Source organism: Stegodyphus dumicola, chromosome 8 (assembly GCF_044657685.1).
Source record: "Stegodyphus dumicola isolate Sdum_Otavi_A_Nest chromosome 8, ASM4465768v1".
NCBI lineage: Eukaryota > Metazoa > Arthropoda > Arachnida > Araneae > Eresidae > Stegodyphus > Stegodyphus dumicola.
Window position 1 is genome coordinate 123853307 of NC_140775.1, and position 15970 is coordinate 123869276.

General features: G+C 32.4%; 1 protein-coding gene across 2 annotated transcripts in view; it reads left to right on the forward strand.

Moving 5' to 3' along the window:
- Positions 1-1197: 1197 nt before the first annotated feature.
- Positions 1198-15970, forward strand: part of LOC118185294 (uncharacterized) — a 28570-nt gene continuing 13797 nt past the window's right edge. Inside the window, exon 1 of one of the 2 annotated variants that reach the window (XM_035355132.2) lies at positions 1198-1354. The gene's annotated coding sequence lies outside the window, so the exon portion shown is untranslated. Of the gene's footprint in view, positions 1355-1495; positions 1591-15970 lie in introns of those variants that run through there. The other variant, XM_085822357.1, reaches the window with a different exon arrangement.

Here is a 15970-nt window from a genome sequence, read left to right on the forward strand (position 1 = left end):
GTTTAAACAGAAGACAGCAAAACAGTCTCTTACTCCTGAAAATTAGAGAACGAAAACAATATCTTTAAATGAAACAGGTTTGTACCGATTATGTAATACACGGCATTAGAAACATTTTTGATTAACGACAGTAATGTTGAAAATATTCACAAATTATCCGTATGATATATTTTACATTTAAATGTATTTGAAATTAGACTAAATATATTATTAAAAAATAAATTAAAAATTTAAATTGTTAAGAAATGCAGAATGATACATTTTAGTTAAATGTATTTTGAATTAGTTTACAAATTATTATAATTTTATTAATTTTCTTAATTAATTTATTTAGAAATGCGTTTCTTGCTTATAAATATCGCTCAGTTAAGTTGCAGAGGACCGATTAATTTAACAGATAAAGATTTTATGTTTTGTAGAATGGCTGCATGCTAAGTAATGCTACTTGTGAACCACGTAGAAAATAAATAAATTAGAAGTCTTCTGCTAATTATAATACCTGATGATTTTCGCTATCTCCAAGAGTAGAGGGAGCTTTCCAGGACCAAGACCGAGACACAGGAATGGGAGGAGGGGACAGGCATTACACTGTACATGCATGTGAGGTGCCAAAATCTTTTAAGTAATTATTAGGGCTCTAAAAGTTTTGTACCGATTATGTAACGTACGGCATTAGAAATACTTTTATTAACTACAGTAATGTTGAAATATTCACAAATTCTCCGTATAACATTAAAATATACCCGCATGAAATATTTTAACAATTTTTATAAATGGCGACCGTAAATCGCTTGTATGGTAATGCATAATATCGTAACGTAACGTAACTTAAAGCAACGGTTCAAAGATTTTGGAAAGATTACGCTGAAAAAGTTCTTATCATTTAAATAAAATTTTTTTTAAAAAATGTAACCCTTCCGACTCGACGCTCTTTACAATTCACTGAAAATATTCACAGCATTTTCTTTTTTTCTCCTCCGACGAATAGGACAATAAATAAACCTCGCGCTAAGCATGCAACAAAGAATAACAATACCACCGGTCGTCTTGACGAGTGACAGCAAAAAAAGAAAACACGTTGTTAGCCAGAAACAAAATAATTTCGTTTGTCGTAATGTTACTTATAATAACACGCAATATAGGAGGTGAGGAGGGGTGGGCTGAGGGAGAATGTTCCGCAGGAAATGGGTAAGGAGGGCAGATACAAGCATATTTCAAGGTCGAGCGTCCACTGGCACACTGACCTCTACTCCGGAGGTTGGTAAAGGATGAGAGACAGTTAATACTACATAACTTGTCTTTCCAGAGCACTAGCCGCCGCTCATTGGAAACAGAAGATACCACAAGGGAACGGGTAAGTTTACCAATAACTTGTTTTTTTTTTTTTTTTTATTATTATTCTGCTATTACCGGGCAGGTACGTTGTAAATGAGCTTTCGAATATCTAGAATCTATCTTTGGAGTATGAAATATTCTAAGAAAGAAATATTCTGTCTAAATTGTATCAGAAATTAACTTAAAAGCGACATAATGTTATTATATTTAAGTAATAGTACTGTTGGAAAGAGCCTTCTGTTTCAGAAATTTAAGGTAAATATGAATTATTATTACCATACGCTCGTCAAGTTTTTTTCATTGTCATTTTTTTCCTGTATATAAAATTGAGATACAAAAGATACTCAAATTTCCTTCGAAAGAATGCTGTACTAGTATTTATCCATACACTGCATCTTGATTTAACAGAAGTATTCGTTTTGTAAATCAGATTTAACATATAAATTTGAAAACTTAACGTACATGCTCAGAATATTATGAGATTTTTTAGACAAAGGAGCGTTAGTTCAGAAGGGCTGTCTCGAAACGGTTCACTGTAAGCGGCGTATCACTTTTTAAATATTTTAAAATTTCGTGACAACTTTTGTTGTTGCCACCAAATATTATCGCCCTACATTATATTTAAAGAAATTAAATAATGAAGAATCTGTATGAATGTATGTATATTTCTCGCATTGTGAAAAAACGATGGTACCTAAGGGCCATCAAATTTTGAATAACGTAATCCTCCACCCGAATATGAGTACCTCGAAGCCCGAATTTTGCATTTCGAATTAATTTTATTATCTATTGCATATGTTATAGAATTTAAAGAAATTTTGAAGCGAGCAATGGCAAATTTCGTGTTCTATTTTTATTCTGTGATCAGGGAATAATTGAAGGAACACTTCGAATTGAGTTCATCAGTTCAAATTGTACGATCAACAGTTTTGTTTCTTCAACAGAACTTTACCACACACATTTAACTGTGATTATGCCGTCTCCAGAATAGTAAACATTGAAACATAAAGTAGTAAACACCGATTACTTTCGAATGACATGCTCACAACTTCGTTAGATAGCATTCCTATTAGGATATATGCACGCCGGATTAACAGGTATACCAGACCATTGGATACTAGATTACGTAATCTGTATACTGAATCAGTATACTGAATTTAAAATATGATCTGTTTATGCTTAGTTAAAAAAATATTTACAGTTGATATCTATAAGAATCAAACAGAAGTCAGTAAATGTGATTAAATTAAAGTTTGTATAGTACGTAAGGGCCAGAATCAATTTTGAAAGGGACAATCATCATTCATAAATTTTGAATAGAAATTAAAAGATAAGTAAGATTTCCTTGATTCTTGATACCAGTCAGACCAAAGTTCTGTTTCTGAAGGATCACGTGATCCCAATCTGAGTGATAATCGATTACTGTTTGGCGTTCAAGTCTTTGTAGTAAGTGAAAATGGTAACCTAACTACGTGGGTTTCCTGGAAATGTGCGAGTTCTGAGAATTGTCCCTTTCGACGTCAAGTCCCGCGTAGTCGAAACATAATGTGATTGGGATTACTGACGCTGACTGCTGTATCAATGCGCCAGGGTTTGAATCCAGGAGAACGTACAAAGGTTTGTAAGTGTAGTGTCTATGCGGCAAGGGGGCACTCAAAATACACGGCGACGCCAAAAGCTCTCTCGAGAAGTTGTTGGTATGGAAAGAAGGATTGGTGAACTTCGAACCGTCCCCGGGGATGATCTCTCTCAAAACTGGGGCGGAAGCTTAACAGTTAGGTAGGTTCAGCAATACCTTAATCACCTATGGTGCTACAGAGGTGCAGGTCTAGCTTTTATCTGCACCTTTATGTAGGCCCAATAATTTAGGACGCGAGAGAAGACTCAAATAATCTTATTCATGGCAGATGGTGCTGGCTTGTAGAAGGCCTAATTGTGTAGTCGCTGTCAGACGCATCCTTTGTGAGTATTCGACATACTTTATTTCTAAAGAAAGAAATTCTTTAGAAGCTATTCTGATTCGCACGTCATTTTGGGCGCAATTTAGATCCATTCTTCATCACACTTTTATACCCTTTCTGCAGTTTAACTCAAATATAACAGTTAAAATATAAAGGAAAGTGACGATACACCTTAGCTCGAATCAAGCAAAGCAGGAAAGTGCGACGCATTCAGAAGAAGGCTTGGGAGAGAGACAAAAGGCTATGATTCCCAAAAATGTTTTGATTTCAATTGAAATCTTAGTCGCTGATTAGTTAAAAGGCACGTGCATTAGCAACGTTATGTAAAATCGTATGATATGGATTAATCTGAAATGACGCAATTTAGATATATTTTAAGCAGTTGCTATTTTTATGACAGAAAGCGGAAGTACCACATTAAAATGTAGAATTTTAATAAGCTACTTCCAGTTAAAATTAGAAACTTGCTTTATATACTTCTTTACCTTACATGCACACATACATAAGGGGAAATGTTCATTTTGGAATAAAAGAAATGAGTTCATTGCATATCGCCAAGGGTTTGAGTATAGTTTTACTGGAAATACGGAGTAAAAAAATAGGTTTTAGAATTCAGGAATACAAATTACAGAGTTTAAAAAATTGAATTTTTTTTTAATCAGTCCGAATAGAGCTACAAAATGTAGCGAGTGGCAACGATTATTCATACATCTCATCTCCCTTTCTTTAAAATATGGTCTGATTCCAAAAAGAATTTTTACACGTAATTTTTTTTTTTTTTTTTTTTTTTTTCCCTTCTAATTTTGTGCAGCAAGTACTATAGTGTACAAATTAATTGGGACAGAGAGATATTTTCACAGAATTTTTAGCTGGTTGCCATTACATATTTTTTTATCTGCCTTTTATTTATGTCATCTGGATGTTTGCTTAGGACTACTTAGAACTGGTTTAGACGATAAATTAGGATTATTGCACCATCTTTAAGCTTGTTTCTGTGAGAAGAGAAAGTTACCTTTGCATACTTTTTAACTATAAAGAAACATTATCGCACTTACCAGTTACATATCCATGACCGCAAGAAATATTGCTTCCGCTGTTGATTTTTGAAAATCGAGCGTTGGAAAGCTCGAATTCTGAGGACACACAATCGAATTGGAGCATTTTCTGCTTAAAGTAAGGCCAAATTATATCGATAAAAGTCGCCAAACTTGGCAACACTTTGAGCCGGTCCGTCCCTGTATAACTGTAATGAGTATTGTAATTGATGCTATATGTAACTGTAACCGTATCCAGCCCTCATATGCATTCCAGTTATTTAGAGAAGTGGAAAGTACTAGAGATTTTTCGACGGCAGGAGGAAAACTATATAAGCCCGACGAGAATACCAGTTTCTCTGGAGTGAGTAACCAACGACTGGCCAGCAACTAAGCATTGACAGTTCTCTCAGTTTCCTGATTCGTTGGCCGGAGTTATTTTTGTGGAAAGTTACAGAACTGCAAAGTGTTTCTTTCTTTCTTTCTTTCTTTCTTTCTTTTTTTTTTTTTTTTAAATAAATTGAATCAAGCTAATCGGTTCTGTGTGCATTCAATCCATTTCGAACACGTGCTCATGTAAAAGTTTTAAGCAGTTTCTCTTATTGTCGATAAACAATGAGAGAAACTGCTCAAAACTTTTATCATCAAACAGCGAATGGTTATGAAAATTAGCATTTGTCGCAGACGTCGTAGGATAACTCAACGAATTCAGCTTAAAGTTATGGGGAAAAACAGTACTCATACGCGAAATGTATTCTATCCTAAAGGTATATCGCCGAAAATTTGCATTCCTTGAAACGCAAAAAAGGTTAAACGAATATGATCATTTTCCATGCAGTAAACAATTTAAATATTAGCGAAATCCACGTTCCCAAGAACATTCGGGCAGGGTATATTTTCTGAACTTATGCTACAGTTACAACTGTATTTTGTGGATCTTGATGCAAGTGCAAATGTATTTTCATGCTTCAAAATCATTTGACTGTATAATTGAGGAGCTTCCATCAGATCTTCTACTGGAAGTGATTGAATTGCAAAACAATGATGTGTTAAAATGACGTTTAAAGAAAAGCATCTCAGTTTCATAAATATCTTTCGAAAGACAAATATGTTCAATTAAAATCATATATACGGGGTTGGATATTCATATTTGGATGTACCAATGCCAAAAGACTTGAAATTGAAGTATGTAAAATCGCATTTCGGATCATTATTAACAGACGACTGTTTGCAGACAACTTGATGGTAGGAAGTACTAATTTTGAACTCCAGTATGATGAAATATTATTTCAGAAAAAACAATTACATTCTTCGTATTAGATATTTTAATGTATTTAAAAATATTTTTTTTGTAAGTGCTACTAAAATGTGTATAAATATTGTGTAAAAGTATAACTTCATAATTAAAAAAATTAACGATTTTCTTGCTCTATGAGAACATTAACTACGAATATATTTTTTAAATTTCAAAGGTACTGACGTAATTCTTCAAGAAAAGGTGCACCTGCTGCGCCAATTTATATTCTAGTGTAAAAATGTGTTTTTCAAAGTAAACAAAGAACTATTATAGCTGTTGTGATTGCAACAATCTCATTCAAATAGACATATATATGAAAGATTTTTTAAAAAAATATGCAAAGGAAACTTCTAATTTTCCTTGGCAATAACCCCTTATATTCTTCATTTTAATTTCGATATTCCCCTTTTCTGTCCTAAAAATAGCGATTGATTAGAATATATCTAAACTGCGTGCTTTCAAATTAATCCATATTTTACGATCTTAGACAGCCTGCTAATGCAGGTATGTTGTAGCCAATTAGCGAATAAGATTTTAATAGAAAACGAAACTTTTTGTTTCTGTTCCAGGATTTTTTCTGCATGCCTTGCACTTTCTTGCTTTGCTTAATTCCAGCTAAGGTGTCGCTCTTTTTCCCTCTATTTCATCCATTGTATTTGTCTTAAGATGTAGAAAAGGTATAAAACTGTGACGAAGAATGGGTGCGACTTGCGCCCATAATGATGTGTGAATCAGAATATGCTTCTGAAGGATTGCTCTGTCCAGAAATAAAGAAATAAGGTTCGTTAAATAATCACAAAGAGTGCGTCTGATTGCAGTGACGCATTCTACCCGTCACCACGACTAGAATCCCCATAATTAAAATTATTTGCGTCTTTTTTTGCATACTAAATTATTACAGATATATATTGTTAGGTGCATACGGGTTCGTAATAGATTTAATGGACACAATTAATGATAAGTTGATAAAATTTATTTTACCAAAAAAAAAAAAAAAAAAAAAAAAAAAAACCACTTTAAATATCCGGACAGCTCTTTACAGTATCACAGAGTAGTACAATTCTTAGACTTCAAACTACTAGCAATGTTAAGACAAAGCAATGAAAGCACATCTAAAAAGTTGAAGCTCTCATGGATATCTTAATACTCTGAACTAACAACTACTACTACTTCGAAACTAATGCTCTCCCCAGTCTTATATAGTTCTCCTTCGGCCGCCGAGGAATCTCAAGTACTTCTCAAAATTACTGAAAGGCATATGGTGCCCGGATATGATTACAGCTACATATGAAATCAACTACAGATATTCAGTTACAATACACATTACAGTAATACAGTAATTGAACCAACATTTCGTCAAATTTGTCGACGTTTGGTGATTTCTCGCCGATCTACCAGGACATCCATTTACACAATATTAAATAGACTTGCCCTCGTGTTCTTGCTTTTCTGGAAAAGCATCGCTTCTTTAGATTTTCATGTTGCATTACATAAAAAAATACTACTGTTTCGCATATAATTTCACTAACATTATTTACTCAGATACAAAACTCGTGACATAAGCTCCCTTCCCAAGGACTGCATGTTTCGGGCAGTACAATCCCTGGACGCCATAGTTACAAATAAGAAAAATAAATGCAATACTAAAATAATAGTTTCAACAAATGACATAAATAAAATAATAAACCAATAAATAGAGGCATAAATTTACAAATTTATATTTCAAACACGACTATGGTCTTAGTATATTATTTACATTATATACACTATGGGGACTACGTACAATGGCCCCAGTAAGGGGCTAGCCCGTTGTAATGAACTACTTTAGGCTTGGAATTTGATGATTTAAGGATCCTATGACTTCGTTCAGCCTGTTTAGGATTGTGTAAAGGTCCCAAGGTAATTCTAGTTTAGGAGAAAATTCTTTCCGTCGATTCGGATTCCAAAACCACACCTTGTCACCTTCGTTCCATCGAAGTCCTGTACCTCTCGTGTCCTAGAGGATCTTCATCTTCTCCATCGCCATGCTGACTCACTCTCGTGCAAAAGTCTACATCACTTCAAACCGTACCTGAAGATCTTGAATGTACTCTTCAGGCAATGAAGGCGCATCCAAAGGAACACCAAATAACAGATCACGACCGAAGAGCATCTGGTTGGACAATAGCCGTAGTCTCGCGGACAGCACTGCGATAGGTCAGTAAGAAGAGAGAGAACTTTTTGTCCTAGTTCTGTTGGTTTCCGAAACCACCAGCGAGAGCTTATTAAGGATGGTTCGATTAAACCTCCTACCATGCCATCTAATTACGAATCTAAAGGCGTGTTTTGGGTTTTGTCGCATTATTAGGAATAAAAGCACTTTACACCGAATACTTGTAAAATTCGATTTTTCATTATTAAGATTAAAAGCCCTTTCCATTGATTTCTTTTCTTAATTTAATGAATCTCCTTTTGTTCTTTCTTACACTTTATAGAGTTTCACCCTCTTTGGTAATATATATTGTGTGAGAACTCTAGAAAACTTAAGCGATTTCTCGCTGTGTCTTGGAAATTACAACAGAGGTTTGGAATAGGTGTAAAAAAAAAACCTTTTATAAACTCAGACAAATTAACAGAGTGCACAGCTTATGCCTACAGAGCCAGCCAGCATTTATGACGTAAAACAAAAGTAACGAAATGAATTTAACAAAGTGAATTTAAGTTAGCCCAAAAGCTGCACAGACAGAAAATGCGCAAATTGGCTCAGACATAATATTGGCGTGATAAGCCTAATGGGGAGAATAATGCAATGCCGCAGAAAACCTGCTCTGAAGAGAACCAACTAGTAATGTGGTCTTCAAGTAGATTCTTTACTCTGATTCTACCATCTAAAACCTTTTCCTTTAAATACTACTGCTTTCTTCCTCATTTGAATGCACTTAACTAGAAATTAGCATTCTGGCAGGAAAATGGAAAGTGAGAAAGAAACGATTTTACAGTCATTAGGCTAGTCTGGAAGCAGAAGAAGTGAAAAATGAGCAACGCCCTCACCGGGAATCGAACCACGGACCTCTGGAATACGCACCCAGCGTGCAAACCATCACACTACGAAGGCATGCTAAGAAGGCGGAAGAAATACTTTATAAGCTAATTAACATGAAATAACTGGTTAATAAAAATAAATGAACACTTTACAACCTCAATTCATTATTTTAATTTAACCATTTTCATATTTATGCAGCCTTTATTTTGAAGTATACATTTGTTTTGGTGACAATAAACTTAATTCTTTAATTTTTTACTGATTACATAACATCACATACAGCAGCTGCAAATATGAAATACGCGTGTGTCCAGTAGCATGTTAATTTCTTTTGAATATATGGTGTCTGTCATCTATAAAAAACTGTAAACTTAAAATCTATAATAATAAAAGCAAGTGTAATGTGTCTGTCTGTCTGTCTGACCGAGCTCTCCAGCCAAATCTATCGCACGCAGGGACCTGGAATTTTTTATACGGAAGCACAAAGGGGCTGGCCACCAGACCTCGAAGCCCGATTTTCGATTTTTGAATTAGAAAAATTTTTAAAAAAATTATTTATAATTAATTAATCACGGTTTTTTTGACTCACTGATATTATTATTTGTTTTCAAATAACGTTCGATTGTAACAATTGATTTCTTTATTCTAGCGTTAGTTTGCTGTTTTGACGATACATTAAGTCGATTAATTACAATTCATTTCTTTTTTGTAGCTTGTGGGGGGGGGAGAGAGAGAGACAGTCTACATGTCCTACACTACTATTCCTGCGCTATTCACTTATCTGCATTTTCTAAATGCACGGGCAACGCCGGGCGGGTACACCTAGTATAAGATATGAGCATAAGTCTCCTGTTGGATAGTATGTGAAAGTCACAATTTCTGATATTATTATTATTATTTATTATTTGTACAACCTTAGGTTCTGCAAGTAATAAAAAATAATAATTAAAACTAAGCATTGTGTGCAGAGTAAAAAGCATAATGCAGAAACTTGGTGAAATATTAACATGCATATTTGCCCGAGTGTTATGGCCAGAATCCCATTCCGTATAATAATATATGCATTTGCCATTATTAGATATTTCTAATTAAATTAGCTTTTAAATACTTCAGTTAAATGTCAAAAAAATGTGAAAACATTATGAATACTTACTGTATGAAATGATTTTTTTTTAATGTGAGGTAATTAATAAATAAAATCCCAAATGTAATGTTCCATGTTCCTTATCCTAAAGTCTACCCAACGCTATTATAGCATCATAAGTTATAAGGGCAGAAGAGCATTTGTGGTCTTCAACTTGCAAAATGCATGAGCAACATTTTAATCATTTAGGAAAATTTCATATAATGGCCAGTAGCTGAACTGAATGAAATAAGTCTATTTTAAATTTATAATTAAACATATCTTATATTCACTAGAAACTTAGGGACATATAATGTTTAAATAATTCAAGTTTCGGGGGAAACTATTTAAAATGTCTTCCTTTGCGGGGGGGAGGGCTTTAACTTCGTATGAGTTACAGATTTCAGCTATATAATTTTATAAATAATTGCATTTAAAGAACAATTTTTTAACCTAGGCAGATCACATTATTTTCTCATATGAAGTTGTTCAAAATTTATTCACTTTATATTCATTACACACACACATATTCAAATACTAATTAAATCCTTAAAAAAAATTGTCCTCCACTAAAAGGAAGAACATTTTAAAATGTTCAATTGAGTAATTTTTACCTCAAAATACTATATCACTGTTGTGTTATTTTTCAAATTCGTTACTAATGCATGAATTAAGTTTGAACTCAAGTATTATTTGGAATCGGGTCTTAGTGATATCGGTGTTTTGAATTTTCATAGTTTTATGTAAAAGTACTACTGAATGGTAAAAAAAGTTTATTAAAATTAAAATACAGTAATTCAATGATGTAATATAGACATAGATATACATATATAATTAATATGTACAAAAAAGTTATTGTAGGAAATGCATAATAGAGCATAGAATAAAAACATATACATAAATTTACAATAACAAAATAAAATGCAAAATGAACAGAATAAAGGAAATAAAGGAATATTCACATAAATTTACAATAACATGAAATAATTAAGTGTTATGAGTAATAACACCACTCAGGTTTTTCCTTATTTTCATTTTCGTTCCTTTTTACTTCCTTGTACGAAGTAAAAAGGAAGTATTGTAATCGCGAAAAGCTTCAGGCAGCATATTTCAACGAAAATATCCACTTTGACCGCTTTCGAATGCAATTTAACGATGTTTTTGCGTAATATCTGTACGTAAGGACAGAATAAAAGACTCTTTTCCTCCAAATAAAACTAAAAAACTGCTTTAAAAGGAATTCTGAAGAGAATTTTTCGTGGCGTCTGTACGAACGTATGTACGTACGTGCGTACGTATCTCGCATAACTCAAAAACGAGTAGCCTCAGAGTGTTGAAATTTTGTATATAAGACTACTATAACATGTAGATTTTAATATATTTTAAACTGTTTTACTCTCATAGATGAAATTTCATCTATCCCATCAAAATTATTAAATATTCATCAGTCTTTTTACCATCACATTTTATTACCTGCTAGTCCCTGGGGCAGAATGTTATCACCAAGACACAAAGAATATGTATTACATACGTATATATGAAAGGTATTTAATATAAGATACATAATGTAATCTACTACAATTGTTTTGTCACAGTATTTAGAAGAAAAGTTTGAATTATTACTGCCATGTCTTACGAAATATCAAATAAATCTATACACAAGAATTTTCCATTAAAAATTTCTCTGCAGAGACTTGATAATCATTATATACCCTGTTCTTTGTATAACGTGCCGAACAGTAAAACTCCATGCATACAAAAAATTTCAAGATAAGGTATATTTATTCTGCTGCAAAAACAGACTGTTTATTTTCAATGTATGTAATAAAAAGCAAAGATGATATATGATATCTATAATTTTTATATCTAATATACTATGCAATATTATGATAATAAGCAATCTTCATTTTCAAATCCTCTAATTATATGTTGGTGATAATGGGTGGTCTATTATTCATCTATTTTCTTATCTGTCATGGCGACAGCTCTAAGACTGTTTATCAAAGCTCAAATGTATCCCTGTCTCTCGCAATTTTTAAGAAATATTTGAAGGAAATATAGGTTAATTACATAATAATTAATCTTTGATTATTGTAATATTATATAGCGCTTTAAATGTGATGATAAATGGGTGGTTTCCGCAATAACCCAGAAATACTGGATACGTGTAAGATGAAATGTGTCATCTGAAAAAAATTATGGAATTAAGTAACTTACTTAACTTACCCCCAAGGGATGACACTTCAAATAATATGAATTACGAGAAATTTATTATATCTTGACATCGTGAAATTTTATATTAATACTAGTATAAATCGAGAAAACATAGCCAGACAGAAGACAATGGACGGTGAACTACTGCAGCAGTCAGAATCAGTCCTACCATTTTTAGTCCTAACCTTTCGTGCACAAAATGCGTAAAGTTCCAATCTAGTAAATCTCAGTCATCTTCGTTACACAAAGTTACATGATAACAAAATTCAATTTTTATAGTGAAGGACTTGAATTATTATTCCAATATATTTTTGTGGAAACACAAGGCCAATTCTAGCATCAAGATGCAACACATGCACAGGCATTCCTTTCGAGGACGTCTCAAGTCGTAAAACCAAGGAGGTTAGAATAGAAGGAGGGAGGGTTCGCAGTTTCTTCCACTATCGGGAAATGAAACTCCACCCAACAAGCGGCGTCCATGTTTGTAACTTCAAAACATTGCATAACGGCAGTGAAACGTACGTGTTTTTAAGCTGTTCCGTGCATGCATTTTCCAGTAAAAATATGTTACATTTATAATGAAATGCTTCGCTATTGTTAGTTTTTTTGTTTTAAAGTTATAAAGATGATATCCGTAATTTACTACGTACAGAAAATCATTAAGAAATAGTTCGAAATCTAAATGCATGTGCATAACATTAAAGCCTTTAAAAATGATATTTCTGCATATTTCAAGAATTTGTTTAGGTTTTATTAGCAACCTGTTGGATGTACTTTCCAATTTTTCCTTTAAGAAATGATATTTCTGATTTATTCACAATATTATAATTTATTAAAGAATCATTTAAAATAATTTTAACCTGAAATTAATATCAGATAATTATCTAAAAAAAATAGTCACAGGTTGCATTTTTTTAAATGAAAGTTTTAAATAGATTCTTTTCACAACCAACAACCTTATAACAACAAGAAAATAAATATTAATAAAATAAAACAGATTTATGTGAATTCAGTGATTTCAGTTTATGCGAGTTTCATATTTATAAATCTCAAAGAAATTGCCTTGAATTAAGATGAATTACAGAAATACACCTATATAAATTTTTGGATACATCTTTCCACATGTTCAGTTGTGTAAATATTTTACTTACTTTTATCGCTATACTGCCCACAAATTTGTAAGTTTATGCAAAACATTTTTAACAGCAGAACAGTTAGTTTATCTTGATCAAATGCTCAAATTATATTCTTAACAGTTCACAAAACTTAAAAATGAATAATATTTAATACATAAAGAAAAGCATTGCTTTATTTAACACCTTTACAATTCATAAAAACAGTAACAATTGATTTCTTACTTTTAAAGAAAATTATAAAACGAATTACCTAAAACGTTCAAATTATAGAGTTTAAATCCTACCATATATTATTTTATGCTAAGGAACGAAGATACCAGCTATAAACAGAAACATTAAAATGTATTTAAGGTATTTTGATTATTATGAAGTACTTTTTTTCACATCTGGAAAGAAAAAAACATGACATTGTGATATTTTTAAACATATTTATCAAATTACATAGAAAAAGAAAAAAAAAAAAATACTTACGAATGAAAAGTAATCTTAGGAATCTTTTTTCGAAAATCTGTTTGTGCATCCATATGCAACACAAGCTGACATGCTTCAAAAAAAAAATTTGCAATTACAGACTTCTCGCACAAGTCAAAGCGATAACAGAAACATGGCCGTCAAGCTTCACCGTTTGAGTTCAACCTTCCCTCGTTCTATTCTAACCTCCTTGCGTAAAACATCATTCATTTACCGTAGAAGTCAGCATCTAGATCAATTTAGTTGAATCTTCATACCACTTGTAGTGGTCAATCTCGCTCTGTCATTGAGCGGTCGCAGTGAACAGACTTGATGTTGAATAAATGTGGAGGCTTGCCTGTGTTTACAGTCAAACATAATACTCAACAATTAGTATACTTCAAATTGCCCAAGTGGGATTTGAATGGCTTCAATAACGTATGTTGAAAATGTAATAAACGTATTATAAAATATTGCCCCGTTTGGATGGCTAAATAATAGTTGTGTAATAAAAGGACATTTTAGATATGATATTAACCAATTTATTTTCTTAATTTTATATCTTTGACCTCTAAATTGAAGAGGAAATGTTTCTGATTTATATTATGCAAAAACCTGAAAAGTAAACAACTACAATTAATCTGAAAATGTTTCCAAATTTCACACATCTGCAAGAAACTAATAAAGTCAACAATGCCTGATTAAATGAATTTGTTGAGAGATGATGATTGAAATCTGAATATAGGAGACTTGCAAATAGTATAAAAATACACAAAATTTATATCAGTGTGTGAGTCATCATATGTGTGAGTCATCATATGTGTGAATCAGATGTTACTCTGAACAGTACGCTAATACTTAGTACGCTAATGCACTAATTTTTGTGTTTTCTTAATTCATATATTTAAGTAGCATTATGACAAAATTAAATAATGTCTGTAATAATTGTAATTGAAATAATTGTATTTGAAATTTCATCTTTTTCATAATAACCACAATTGCCTTGTACATATCATTAGCAAAGCTTACTCTTAAATGCTTCACAGTATTATTATTAATAACTCGGACATCATTACTTACATCTAACATTCCACTACCAGAATTAAGGGTCAAAATTTTTCAACTGCCATTTACTGTGCCAATGCCTGAAATTAAAAATATTTTATAAAAATCTTTGAAAGGATGATTCAAGCATTGAAAAATCTTAGATCATAACTTGGTCATACATACAAAATATTTTATTATTTTTATAAAAATAAAATACAGTCAAAAGTCGTTAATTCGGACACCCATAATCCGGAATGATCTATAATCCGAACCTCAAAGCTACAAAATTTCTGCGCATGCGTCGCGTTGACGCATACGCAGGGGTTTACGTGTGCGCGTAAGACCTTTACGGCTGCGAATATGCGTATGCGCATGCGCATAAAACGTTTACGCATGCGCGTTTAATGTATAACGGACGGTATAAGCTTAGCTAAAATTAACTAATTCAGTTAATGTTGCAGATTGCGTTGTTCCTTAATCTTCGAATTGGATCTGGCTTATTATTTTTTGCAGACTGTTAGAGCAATTTTATAAAAGTAAGCTTGAACTTTCGATTATATCAAATAGAATTTCCGATGTATATTTTCTAATATGTAAAAGATCTACAAAGCGAAAGTATGTTTCGAAATCCGAAATGTGTTTATCAATTTCACGCTGCTCTGCGGCGGAGGGAGGGGGGAAAGCCGCGGCGCGCAATGAATTGGAAGTTGATCTGTCAGCACTATCCTTATCTTCAGGGCAGATGTTTTTATTTTATTTGGTTTATAATTCCTTACTAAATGTAGTATTTCATCTCGATGTACTCCGTCTTTGATATGATTTAAAACAAGTTCCTCGTCATTATAATTCGCTTCCGATAGCGAAGAAAGTGACACAGAGGTTATTGAAAAAAAAAAAATTCGATTAATAAATTAGTCGGTATTCTCGACGAACAGCGGAACTTTGTAACTAAACAAATTATGTCTGTTTAATAGAATTAAAAAGAAAGTATTATCACATGAAACGAAACAACTTAAACAACTTACATTGAAAGAAATGTTTAATAAAGTAAACAAATAAATATTCTTTTTCTTTTTGTAAATTTTGATACCCTTTAGATCATAATTGTTCTTTATTTCATAAATTACGGTTTCATATTTTTAATTTTGTAATTTCTGCATGCCATCTTACCAGATTTAAACTGATGATCTATAATCCGGAAAAATCGATAATCCGGAATCGCCGAAGTCCCGACGAGTCCGGATTAACGACTTTTGACTGTAATATGTTGTTCAGTGCTGAATGAATTATTTAATAATGGGAAAGAGTCAATGGTTGTGAAATCACATTATAATAATAATAGAATTCATAA